The 13,995-nt window shown below is 39.4% G+C and overlaps 1 long non-coding RNA gene across 1 annotated transcript; it reads right to left on the bottom strand.

Annotated features, from left to right (window-relative positions):
• Nucleotides 1-11,179: 11,179 nt before the first annotated feature.
• On the bottom strand, nt 11,180-13,791 carry LOC113143139 (uncharacterized). Its single transcript, XR_003297011.1, has 2 exons — nt 12,663-13,791; nt 11,180-12,550 (listed from the first exon to the last, which is right to left on the bottom strand). It is a non-coding gene; the product is annotated as an uncharacterized LOC113143139 (long non-coding RNA).
• Between the last annotated feature and the right edge of the window lie 204 nt (nt 13,792-13,995).

Raw genomic sequence — 13,995 nt, 5'->3', positions numbered from 1 at the left:
AAACAAAATGGGTCTGTGAGAGTGGAACATGGTTTCCATTCCAGAGGAAATTTCTTGGCTTTATGTGGATGTGGTGATCTGAACAATGCAGAAAATACTGAGAAATAGTGGAGCAGACAATGACTGTATGGACTCCTTGACCTTGTGTCTTAAACATCTGTCTCCCATCTGGGCAGTGTGTTTTAGCATGTATGTGTATGTGTATGTGAGTGAGAGAGCGAGAGAGAGAGAGAGTAATCTAAGTCTACTTTAGTGTTTGCTAACAAAGTCTGCAAGGAGCTCGAGGGAACATTTGTTTTCAGACATTACCCAGTGTTAATGCCTTATTCTGTACTAATTACACAAATAGAAAACCCTGTTACTGCACCGTGGCATTGTGTATAACTGTACAGCTTTTGAGGATCTTATCTGTATTCAAATAAGACTTTCTTATATGTAAGTGCTGTGATATACTATCAAGCTTGCCTTTTTTTTCCACTGATGTGACAAACAGGATTGGGCAACAGTTTGGTATGTAAGGCTTGGCAGCTCTCCACAACAGAGGAACAGATCATACTCCCTCCTGTGGAAGAGGCTGGTAGTACAGCAGGAGTTGCTCCTCTTCTTGACCTGAGTGATCTGAGTAAATGGTTTGAAGGTGTTGTGGCCCTTTAAAACCATTTAGTATTTGTACAGCATGTCATACTGTGCTACGCAAATACATTTCATTTGGCTGGATTTGTACACACACATCTCCATACTGTAGAATTATTAACACTAATAAAGATAGTTGCGACCTTTCAGAGGTGATAGCGGAGTTATGTGGGAGATATTTTTGATATTTATGATAATACACCTAAATGCAATTTAGAATGTAGAAAAAGGTAAAACATTTTAAAAAGACATAAACTCTTTCTCCTCTTTCTGGATTTTTCTCCTCCAATTTTTTCTGTGGTTTTGGAAACACTGAAAATGCAACATGGGCATGTGGTGGGGGCGCTTCTCTTGCATGACAGGTTTCTGTTACTATAGTTACAGCCTTCTACATCATTATCATCGTCGTCGTCACCATCATGATACCATTTCTGAGTTTAAAAGAGAAAAAAGTGAATAGAATCTTCATTGTTGGATCCATGTCTTCAATTATGGAGCTGATGAAAAACGGTATCGAGATTTCGTCCTGACAGTGGTCTTGTAGATGGTGATTCAAAGCTATATCTGTGTCCTCTGTTCTGGTCACTTTTTCCTATTTGTGAGGGGAAGGAGAGCAGCAATCCATCCAACCTGTTGGAGAGGTAATATTATGACAATGGTGTGTGTTGTTACTCAGGCTTGGTGTCAGAGTGACTCATGTTGCTTGCGTCACACCGCCTACACCTTTCTCTTCTGCTTTGCCTATTCGTGTCTAGGTGCATCTGTGAGTGTGTATACATGCATATCTGAATTTGTGCATGTACATTGTAGCGTGGGAAACGAAATGTGCTAGTTTGCTGAACCACATGCACACATGTCTGTCAAAGCAGATTCAGCTACAAGCGATCCTGCCTGCAGGAGGTACAACCCGGTCTCCAGCTTATTTAGCCCTGCTGGAAACCCATTGCTGGTGTATTAGTTCCACTTCAAGCAAGTCATACTCTATTTCAGGAAAATACAGTCATGGATTTTCTGGAGAGGAGCCATACCTTGTGTAAAAGCCATTCATTCTTGTACATAACACAACAGGGGAAGGTGCCTTCCATGACGCACAGTATATACGCACTTAGTATAATGTTTATGAATGTGTAAACCTTTTGTGCTGTGGGAAAAGAGGCAGAGGGAGGGAGAGAGAGAGAGAGTGAAAATCCTTCTTTCCATCACACTGACATGCAGAGCTGGCTGCAAAAAGAAGAGGAACAGTCAATAAGTGCAGTGTGGGAGTCATTTTGCATGGTTGGATGATATGACACACCACAGATATTTATTTGGTAGATTTAATGACTGCTTACTTTGCAGAATGAAATTTAAATGACCTACAGTGAGCCTTGTTATACAGTATACTAACAGTATTACTAGCTCCAGCTTCACAAGCTATATATTACATGCACACGTTGAAGCATCTATAATAAAAATTCATGTATAGGCCTCCTGTTGTTTAATGATTGTCTTTGAATTTGTAACTTTAAGTAGATCAAGATTATACGTAGTCATTTGTTAGCACAAAAATATTATCTTGTGATCTTGTGCTTTGCGTTTGCAGAACAAATGTAACTTTAATTTTAAGTAAAGTATCTGAAGTAAAGTAAAATATCTGAAGTCTTTCTCCACCACTGACACAAACATACAGTACATGAATCGAGGCCGAGGCACCACGTAACAAAGTACCATCGCCTTTGTCTTGTTGCGTTTGTGAATGTGTGTGCATTTCTAACGTTGACAGGGTGGAGGGTTACAAGCTGAATCAGATCCCCTGTGATGCTCACACGTGATCTTAGACACCCAAATGGCGTGGGTAATGTACCTATTGTGCACACCTGCATTACACCTAAAGACAAATACACACATATTTTACTAACAGCCCCACCCTGTACACCAGGAACACACTGACTGACAAGGATTGCGCTCTTTTCAGAGGCATGTGAATTTGGAAGGAGAAGGAACTTCCAAACTATAGATTCTTGCTAACATTCCCTACACTAATGGTGACATGTCTAATTTTTAAGTTTACGTCTTTTCCGCTTTGTTTTATTAATAGCTAATAAAGTAGTTAATGAGGGAGCAAGTCACACTCATCATCCAGAAGTTCATTGGTGCAATATTGATGTAAGTGGAATTACGTAATTCTTAAATGCTTGTTTGCAGAAAAGTTTGTGGCAAAAACATAGTTGGCAATTAGAAACTGGGAACTTAATTTGGAACAGGAATAGTTTGAGATTGTCACATTAGATTTGTAGTACGGTGCTAAAAGACACACCTAGCTTTGTGGTGAATTTCCTTTACAGAAATATTGAAGACACTCGAATGCAACCTATAGCTTTGCGTGCATACACACTCCAAATACCATTCAGCATTATGTCATAAGTCAAAGTGAATGACAGCCTGCCTCAACAGGTGATGATCCAGGGCAAACTGTATAAGAGCAACACTTTTAGATTGTTAGGCAATTCTTTATTTAAAAAGAGAGGTCAGTGAAGCAAAGCAAAAGTAAATTATATAACATTTTGCACATCTGATGTAAACATTTGAATAATAACATGACCCTTATTATTTTACCCATGCCAGTGCAATGCACATTATGTAATGTGCCAGTCTGTACTTTTAAATGATCCAGAAAAAAAGTCAGTGATAGTCATGGAGTTCTGTAAATTCTGTAAATCATTCAATTTTACTTTTCAGGTTTTTGCTCCAACGTCTCTGTTTACAAATGAGACAGTGTTTTAATACCCCAGTGAGTGGCACATTCAGATCAGTCCAAACTGAGTGTATGTGTTTACTAATCAGTGAAGTGCTATTTGAGCAGAATGAATTCAGAATGACTGATACTGTAATAAAACTGATAATTAAGAACAATAAAAAGATATTCCCTTTTATTTGTCTAGTCCCCCCAGATTAGGGAGTGAAATTGAAATTTCCAGTCCATCCCTCGTATTTCCTCAGAAGATTTGAAAAGGATAAGCAAGATGGCAGCAGTTCAATCAAGTCAAATCCTCTAGGCACAGGGGATTTCATGTTTTATATTCAACTTTTTAAACTGTGTGTATACTTTATTTATCAAATTGCCCCAAATGGAGGAAAGCTGTGCACACAACTTTCATTCATAGATTACAGATGCCTTTGGAATTTGATTTCAGCCTTCTGGTTCTTATTTCCATGCATCTGCATTTTTGCATCTATAGTCATCATCACTACCTTATACTAGTGTTCATGCTTCCAAGCCTTGTAATGTTCCACATATTTCTGTAGAACTACACTGTAGAACAAGGTCGTAGATCAGGAAGGATTGCATAACAAATGGCAGCGTCTCAACCATGTCTTCCAGAATTCTGCTGTGAGTCAACACAATGATGACTTTTGTTCTGTGGCTGGATTAAACACATAAACAGTAAACAGAAGTGATATTTAACCCTGCATTATACGGATAGAATAGTGTTCCTCTGTCTTCCTTGAGTAAATCTAGTCTAATCATGACATGACAAAGTGCAAAGCAGACAGTTGGCTGCTTGCCCGAACAGAAGAGTCAGGGGTCAGAGTCACTGCCTCCAAACCACTGAGGCAAAACACTTTTGACCCTGCAATACATCTTGTGACCAACAGGAGGACAGCTGCATAGCTTATTGTGTGTGTGTGTGTGTCAGGGCTAATGTGTGCATGTGTGTGTGCTGTAGCTGCCTTGACTTGCAGAAGTCTCAGGAACAGCCTGCGCTAAAGTCTTGTGAAGTCATGCAGTGGGCAAAGACAGACGAGAAGTTTCACACACCTAACCTCTTTTTGTAGAGGTAAAGCTAAATTTACATAGCTCACTCATTGATTCTGTAGCCTGTAATCATTCAGCTGGAGCTGTGTTTTGTTTTGCTCTGATATTCGCGGCCCTGTCCTGATCCATACTCTCATTAGAGCCACTGGCCTTTGGCTCTGGGGCTCTCCCCAGCCACAGCTTTCCCTGACGGGGCCTCTGCCGTCCTGCTCTGCCTGGCCCCGACCTTTAGCTACATACCAGAACACATAGCAGCGAGGACAAAGGGCAAGTGCACACAACTGATAAACACACTCACACAGTACATACCGGCTCCCAGTTTCTTAGGCACATACTAATGCAAAGGTGTCATCTGGAACACAGGAAATATTGGATCTAGGTTTGTCATGTTCAACATGAAGGATTTAGCTAGTACACACACATACACACACACACACACACACACGCACACACACACACACACACACACACACCCACACACATACATACACACTTAGTCACAGCATGGTTGCTGACACAGTCACCTTCACAGTTCACACAATCATATGAGCTGGGCTACCCAGGGTGACCAGTTGGCTATAGGGGAGTATTGTGGGATAGAACAGTTGTCCCACACACACTTGATTTAGGTCACAGTATTTAGGAATGTAAGTCAAAATCTTTCACAAGTAAAAGCAGAAATGGACAAATGAAAAAATAATGGTACACCTTTAATGTCCTCTACAGATCACATTAGTAGTGATGCTGTTTTTTTTGACTAGATTTTTTAATACAACCTTAAAAGACTTTTTTTATTTTATTGCAGATTTTATTCAATTATTTTTTATTAATGCACTTTCATAAAATGAGGGGACATGTAACTGGTGACTTCAACGTGTTTAATCAGTGGAATACCCCTTTAAAAACTATGAATCAACATCCTATACAATGAGCTTATCCCAGACCTGCAGCAGGTCCTTTCAGAAAATAAAACTTCATTACACACCCTCTTAAAACCTACAGTTCTATTCAAATGTTAATTTTTACCCTGTAGATTTGAGGGGCAGAGTCATGGAGTTTATTTAGAGACTCTATCTGTAGCTGTGTCACACGTTGGGAGGTTGTCAGTGGTGCCAGTGGTAATTGACAGTATAGTTTTGATGAGACACTGACAAAGACAAGGTAAATCTCGCTGCGCCCATGCTGCGAGCTAATAGAGCTAATTGACCTAATAGATCCAACACCTCTATGCAGACCTGTACAGACCTAATCCTGCTGTTTACTTTCAACAACAGCTAATGCCACTATCCAGATCCAGATCTTTCTCCCTACCACTTGCACAACATATGAAATTCAAAAAAGAAGCCTGTATACAGATGCAGGCACATCAGTCTCAGAGCATTGAGATCATATGTGCTAATGTTAAACAAAAAGAGGACATGCAAAACATTAAAACTCATGCCCATACCCTGATCTCTTTGATAGGTTTTCATTTTGTAGCACACAAAGGCAGAAACATTAAAGGCAATAAAACAATTAATTTGCCATCTAAATCCTTTGTACACAGACATTCCTCAAACCAGACACATAACAAGACAAATAACAAACTTCTATTTTTTTAATCAAATAAATGACTAAACATAGCTTTTGATGTCCATTTCAGATCAGTTTATTACAAATACAACTCCCCAGCATTTTGAAAAACTACAGGAAACAGACTAAAACAAATACAAATGATTAATAGAAAAGATTACAGCAGCAATCAGCAGTAGAGAACAGCAGCACTTTTAGCTGTAATAAATATATCCCATTGTTAAAAACTGATCATATTTAATAATCTTTTAAGAAAGCTAAACGTAACAAATTTGACCATGTCGTCTCTTTTGATTTTACTGTTGACCCAGTGCAATCAGTGGTTTAATGATGTGTGTTTCAGTTCAACCTGCTGCAGAAGTATTAATATTGTAAGGAATTGACCTGGCTTATGTTTTTATTGTTTCTTGTACTATTGTTAGTCCTTTTAGTTTTGTTTTTTTTTTGTCTAGTATTAAATGTCTAGTCATCATCAAATCCTGCCTGTGTTGCCATCATGAATCACTGATTGAAGTAGTGTTGCGATCAGCCTATGTGAAGGTGCCGTACCGACCTTTTCTGTGGGGACAGTGGAGATACAAGGGGGACGTGGGATATTGAGTGTGACTGAAGTGCAGCCAACAGAGAGTGACAGGATCGACTAATCTGTTGGCTGGGCCAGGTCAAGAGATTAAACGGGTGGTGTTCTGCAGTTATCCTGTCTGACCTCAATACTCTTAACCTGACTAGTCTTTAAGACAAATCATCTACCTAAGATGCTGTGTGGTAGTAATCTTATGAAAGGCCTAGTTGGGGGTGCAACACTTTTTTTTCTTTTTAATCATCATCTGGTGCAGTGTTTATTTATGGATAAATATCAAATTATATTTTTGTAATGTTTAAACCCAGTTTTTCTAGTTGCACATCAGTAACTTGACTCTCTGAGCTTTGTAGAAAACAAAATGTAGTCTGCACCTCCCTCACAAGTGAATCATAGTAATCAGTGATAATTGTTGGGATTGTTGTAATCTGTAAACCAGTGTTATAGAGACACTCCATGTGGACTTAAGATTATAGAAATCATCATTCTCTTGTGCGTTATGAAATTTGCACTTTGTAAACAGACTCCTGCACATTTTAACACTGTGTTTCTTTAAAAGATGACCAGGCTCTATTGCTTTGAAGCTCTGGAGCAAAACCAAGTTATGTGAATAATGCATCGATCCAGGCCTTATATTATTACAGTCCACTGGTACACTCTGCATGACTGAACACAAACCCAGTGAACTTGGAAGTCTCTGAAAACACTCATGGGAAAGATTATCCACTCAGAAGCCCTAAGTATTTCAAATGCAATGTCATTTCCTGACCAAGGAAGACCACTGAAACAACCCAACGCTTGCAGAACCTGATGGCGAGAATGCCCTAGTGGGAGATTGCAGTGTTTGCTGGGCTTTAATGTGGACCATGTGGTCTCAGGGGGCAAGACAGGGCTGAGCTGTCCTGGTCTTCATGAGGAACTATTGACAATTTCCTCAAGTATCCGTGAGATGCACGCAGAGAAGGATACTCCCAGAAATATGCACACATGTTTTGTACAGATATCTTTGTGAGAACACTCAATGACATAATGCATTCATCTAAGGCGTTTAAGAGACTAAGAAGTAAGAAGAAAACACAACAAACAGCAACATATGTACAATTTTCTATTCTATTAATATTTTTCTATTCTATTCCATTTGCTATTCATTTTGTTTACAAGTCTATGGTTAAAAAGTTCAAAGAAACTTTTTCACTGATTGATTCTATCAAATGAGAAAATTGACAGCATTTCTTTACAATAAGCTGTAAGTTGATTTTGTCTGAAATATAAAGTATAAAAACTTAAACTAAACCTAAACACAAATGCAAGTTAACCTACCTACTAATGTGAGTGTGAAAAGTACAACAGAACAATGTGTGTCTGTTTATAAGCTAACGTGCACATAGCATGCACGTGTATATTACAACCTAAAACTGAATCCAAGAAAGAGCCAATGTTTGCTGTCGCTCTCTAAGTGGTAATAAGCAACAGTAGCTTGGAAATCCTAGACAGCCCCACGTTCACAAGTCTCCCCCTGCATTTCTCTCTTACAAGGGATTAAGTTGTCGGGTTACATTGAACTCTGAGCGCCCTCCACCCAGACAAAACCGTCTTAAGGTGCAGGCTGTCCGGTTATTTATAACTCTGTTGAGTAAGCCTCCACTCTCTACAGCCCACTTCAGCACACTGACATGTATGGGCCTCTGTGTCCTGCTTTATTATGGGAACTCAAGGGGAACACGTCACAATAGTTTGTGAATACATTTTTATCTATGCTATGTTGTACAGTTGTGTGATACCGTATCTACATGTTTTAGTGTGTGTGTGTATTTGCCCATCATAGCCATTTAACAACACTGTCTGACTACCTCTGCTCAGACTTTGCAAAGAATTACGTAATGGGCCTCCACTGAAGAGCACCAGACTGACAAGAGCACCTTTCCTGATGTCACCATACATGTGGACACACACACAGTGAATCAGGAGGTGCAGGGTGCAGGCAGCAGATTACGCAGACACACAATACCCGTCCTCTTTCCTTTTGTTACACTGTCCTACGTCCCACTTTCACTACCTTTTCCACTTTGTCTCTCTTTCACTTCACAGCCCACCTATTTGGATCTACTGTCTATTTTGGGAGCTTGGTGCTGGCCAAGTATCGGCAGCAATGTGTAGACACATCACTGGTAGGGGCCCCTTTGAGACACGATGGCTAAAACACTGTGGTGAGTGGGTGTTGGCTACTTCATATAATCTCTGAATCCCTGGTTGGACACTGGTTTCAAATCAGACTTTAAACCTTTTTGTGACACATCTAATAACATTTTTATCTTTGGTTTAGAAATAGAGAGCTATTATATTAGATGTGCAGGGTTAAAAATAGATTTTTGGTGCAAATCCAGTCTCTGCTCAACTTATCCTTCCCTTTTTACACGTCTCTGACTGGATTTACACCCGTGGGTTTCAACAGTCAAAACACTCATAAAAAAATCTAACAAGATTATGCTGTTTCAGGTTCCTGTAAAGGCCAAGCAGTTTTTCACACCTGGGTGCCAGTAATATGCGCCTTACACTATAGGCCCTCACATGATTTATGGCCACCTGTATTATATAGTGAAATGTGAAAGCTCTGAAGACAGTTATTGACTGTTTCAATACATTACCTTATTCATTGTACATTTATCAGAGCTGCACAACTCCCCCATAAAACAGCTGCATGAGGCAAAACAGAAGAACACGGTGATAAAACAAGACTGTGCTCAGAAGAAAAACCAGACCTCAACACATTTCAGCAGCTGACATTTTTGCAATTGTTCTTCAATTCTCAAGAGCGAGTTCCTAGTTTGAATCTGTTTGAGCAGGGTTTATTTATAGTTCTACCACTTTATTTGTACATCATGTATGGAAAAACCGCATGTAGGATAATGTCACAAAAGCAGAAGAATCACCTAAATAAACCTGGACTCCACAAATCTAAGCATTTTAGCCGACACCAGTCTCTGGTTTTGCTTTTTTATCTTGTTTTCCAAGAATTACACAGTTATTACTCTTTGCATTTATCTGTTTTTCTAGAAGTTTTCAAATCAATGAGTACAGCTGTTGTCTAGACAGTGTGATTGGTATATTCAGCTTGTTTGTGTGTTGTGTAATGGTCCCTGAAATTGTAGTTTTTTTTAAAGAATGAAGAGTATTTAAACTGTTCCAAGCGCCAGAGTTTACGTCTGGATCAGCTGAAATGTTTTATCTTGGGTTCGTCCTGGCAAAGGCTCCAGTGAGAAGCACTGAAACTGAAGGCCCTTCATTTTTAATGAAACTTGCCTCAGTGTGATAGCACATGGATTTTATTGGAGCATTATGTTTTTATAAGGTGATAGTGCACCTGGGACCTCATTAAATTACACTTGGAAGGAATCCATTCTTCTACTTATGGCTACACCTAATTTAGAAAAATGTCACTTTTCATCTACATAGAAATTGCCAGTGCCTGACAAATTTGAGCACATGTGGACAAGCTGCAATTCCCTAGAGTTTAAAAGTCTTAGTGACTGCAACAGATAAATAGAAACTTATAACGTTACACATTATGGACAGAAAACGGCACCCTGATGGCGCATCATATGAAAATATTCTCATATCTATCAACATCAGATGTCAAGTGACAAGAGAGACAAATACATTCCACTTTTAATACATGCTCATAATTTAGTCTGTCATTACAAAATGAGTTGAATAAGTTCAGACAAGGAAATCCTTTTTGAGGGCATCTATTCAGTATCCCCGACTATTGTCTTTTAGAGAATGATTTCAATTGTTTTTTTGAAAATATGAATTAGTTCTTCACTTTGTTTTTTTTTTGTAATATAACTTAATACCATTAATTTCTCTGTCTTGAAAGAAAGTTAGTAAACACCAGGGACAGGAAGTCCAGTAAACTAGAGTATTATGCTATCCCTGACAATATATTTGTGTTTGCAATAAATCAAAACCAAATCCAAATAAAAAATCAATTCATTGCGTGTTGTACCATATTGTATGTTTATTAATAGTACAGAAATGATAAATATTCAAAATATGCAGTTTGCAAAATGTAAGTTTAAACATGCATAAAGCACCACGCATTCCTTTAGTATTTTAATATTGCTTTACATAATTCCACACATCTCCGTTGCTTAATACACATTCCTGAACAATCCAATCAACTGATTATAATGCTTCATTTGTAACTGATTAAACATTGTTTGTGTAATGTGTGTATTTGTGTGCGTCCTGTTTGGTTTGGGCCACAAGATGCACTTTTCCCTCTGGGGCTAAAGGTCATGGTGGATTGTGGGAGCACACTGTGCAACAGGCTGCGGTTGCGTCACGGCCAGTATTGAGTCAGGTGCACTCTCAAGGATCTCGCTGGCAGCTGCTGTCGAGGCAGGGATAATCTGCCTAAGCAGCTTTCACATGATTTCACCTACAGGGAAGAATTTAGGAGTGGTTTGTAAACCTGGGCTTGGAGCTTCTTCCTGCTTTGACTTAAGAGGTGAAAAGGGCTGTACACCAGACACCAGGGAATATTTCTGTCCAAAAAACCCTCTGCTCATTTGCAATGTATTCTTTTCACACACGGACACACATAAACCCTTGTTACTTATCTAAACAAAGAGGATATGTACATCTTGTCCATTAGCTCTTTGTTCTCCAACTTTTTATTTCAAAGTATGCAAAAACACACTATCACTCCATTAGCCATTACACAGAAAGCACCGCTATTAGGCTTGATGCGATAAGGAACATTATCAGATCTTATAGATGCCCTGAGTAAAACTCCCTCTATAGCAGATAGAGAACAGATTTATCTACTTGAAAAGACTGTGGGAAGTTTGTCTGACCTTCTCTGTGAGGGTCAGATGAACTTGAACAGATGAAGTTAATCTACTAACAGTCGGGGGTCAAAGACAGTGGTCTGTACATGCTGTGCAAGGATATGACTGGTATTACATATTCCAAAGGGCAGTGACAACTCTATCTGTAGGAGAAAAACCGCTTCAGTGAGACCTGTGTGCCTGTGTGAAGCTTTGACTTTTGGCTTCTGATTGCACTGCAAATCAAAGCTATTGTTTATGTAGTTTCACCTCAAATTTTTCTTATATTCTAACCCAGTCAAATTGCGCTGTAAAGAGCCTGTTGTTTGCGATTAAAGTGAACTGAGATCAGCCCCTGTGCAAGTTCAGATGGAAATCAATCTTAACCATAATGACCAAAAACAACCCAATAATTTGAGTCGATATAAAGTGCCTGCTGACCAGGCATATAACTCAATAATGTGCTATAATGCCACATTATGCTACAGAACTAGTCATAGTCTTATCCTCAGATTGCTTGAATAAGGGTTTGCTATTAGTGCTCACAGAACAGCTCACACCTTAAGAAGATTATTGTTTATGTTTCCCTGGCACTACAATGTATGTCTTCAACAGGAAGTGTGTTAAGTCCGTAAGCCTGGAGTCTGCAACACTAATGTGCTGTAGTTCAGCTCTTAACATGTGAGTTTGAGCCTCCAGTTCAAATGCACGAACATTAATTAAATTTAATGTTGATTTTATCTTTGTGATGCTCTTGTACAAATGTTAAGAAAATGGTAAAACAGTGCAGCTGAACCCTATTTTTGTTAGTGAGTGATCTGAATTAAGTGGCTCCAAAATTTACATAAGATTTTTTTTTCAGTGTAGAGCTAGAGCACAGCACAATACAGTCTTAATTCCTGTTTCATGCTTTTGAATTAAGTTCTTTACTGTAAAGCAACTGCGAGCTAATAATAAATATATTAAGATTGATGGCGTGTAGGTGGATTCAGTCCTCTTTGATGATACTTCTGTGCCCATTTGCAAGCGGCTGTCTGTTTATCTCTTTCCGTGATGCTGTTCTACTTGCTCAGTGTCCACAGCTGGCACACCAACTGGCACAGGTGGCCCAGGTCTACTGGTATAGGTGTACCACATCTGGATGGGAAAGAGGAAGGATGTGAGGGGTTCATGCAAACACATGTGCATTCAAATATAAGCCAGATTGGAAAATGATTCTATCCTGTTGTGTCAGGTGGATTCATCTTACTGCAGGTGTTTCTCCTCCAAGCCTCTTGCATCCTTCCTTCCACAATCTCTTAATGCACTCACAGGCCGATTCCCCGAGAGTGGATCAGGCAGACGAGTCACTGACCTGAAACAAATCTACACAGCACACAAGGTCAAGGCGTGACCTTTATATGCACTGTTATGGCACATTAATGCAGGGTTCTGGCAGTGCTATCTGAAGAGGATATACTGGAGAGACAGTGGAATAATCCCATGTTGGTGTTTGCTGTGTGTGTGTGTCTGTCTGTCACTGGAGTGAGGGATGATTGTGGGGGAGGAGGGAGAGGAGCAAAAGGTCTGCCAAGCATAAGGACATGGAGGTAAAGAGGAGAAGACAAGAAGATAAGGAGATCGGGGCACAGACAGAGAGCTAGGAGCCAGATCACATTAAACGTAGTTGATAAAGAAGACGATGTACTTCAGACAGACTGAGGAAGGAGTCTGCCCAGTTTTCAGCTCCATCTGTGGTGTTAAGGAAGAGCTCGAGGAGCGAGAGAAGGCAGCAGAGAGCATGTGTGCAAGGGAGAGTAAGCCGGGGCATCTGGTTTTGTTAAGGCCCCAGAACATTCCTTCCCTCTGTTCAACTCTGGCTGGCAGCTTTTAAAGGGACACGTTCACTCTCATATCCTGCTCTGGGCATTGCCCTCTCTCTTGAAGTCAGATTTATGACTGCTGTTACAGGCAATACTGTCTGTTTATGTGCACACTCTTCTCTGTGACACTCAGGACTGTTACAGAAGGGAAATGCTGTGTCTTTTATGACACAAAGGGTGAAAGAAGCATGCTGACTGCAGACTTCAAACGTTTATTTCATGTCTTCAAGTGTTATTAATTTTGCATTTTTCCTCACTATTCATTAAGCACACAGATTTATGAGAGAATAAAAAAATGACTACTATCTTCTGTCAACACTACCACATTTGTGGATTATTCTATGCACTAACAATATCGATGTAATGACATGTAGTGGAACCACTTTGTCATCGTTAGAATTATATTTTTAGCCTTTAATTTCATTAGCTTCAGCTGTGATTATGGAGCTGTTGAGCTCCCAGCATCATGTTTTGACAATGAAAGCATTTTCTTCAAAGGAAGTTTCACTGGAAATTTTTAAATTCTTAGGAAATCCATTTTAGATGTTTGTCATTTAAAATTTTAAACAGGAGCTGTGTATTAGAGCTGAAGTAAAGAAAAAAAAAAAGATGTATCTGACACTTTACTAAAATGTCTGTTCTGGGAGGATGCAAGCCAGGCGAAAATATAAAATATTACCACACTCTCATAACAATATAATAACATGAAGTATAAGTTGC

The sequence above is a fragment of the Mastacembelus armatus genome, chromosome 13, assembly GCF_900324485.2.
Source record: "Mastacembelus armatus chromosome 13, fMasArm1.2, whole genome shotgun sequence".
In the NCBI taxonomy this organism is placed as follows: Eukaryota; Metazoa; Chordata; class Actinopteri; order Synbranchiformes; family Mastacembelidae; genus Mastacembelus; species Mastacembelus armatus.
Note: the sequence above shows the minus strand (reverse complement) of the source record. Positions and strands in the feature narration are given on the sequence as shown.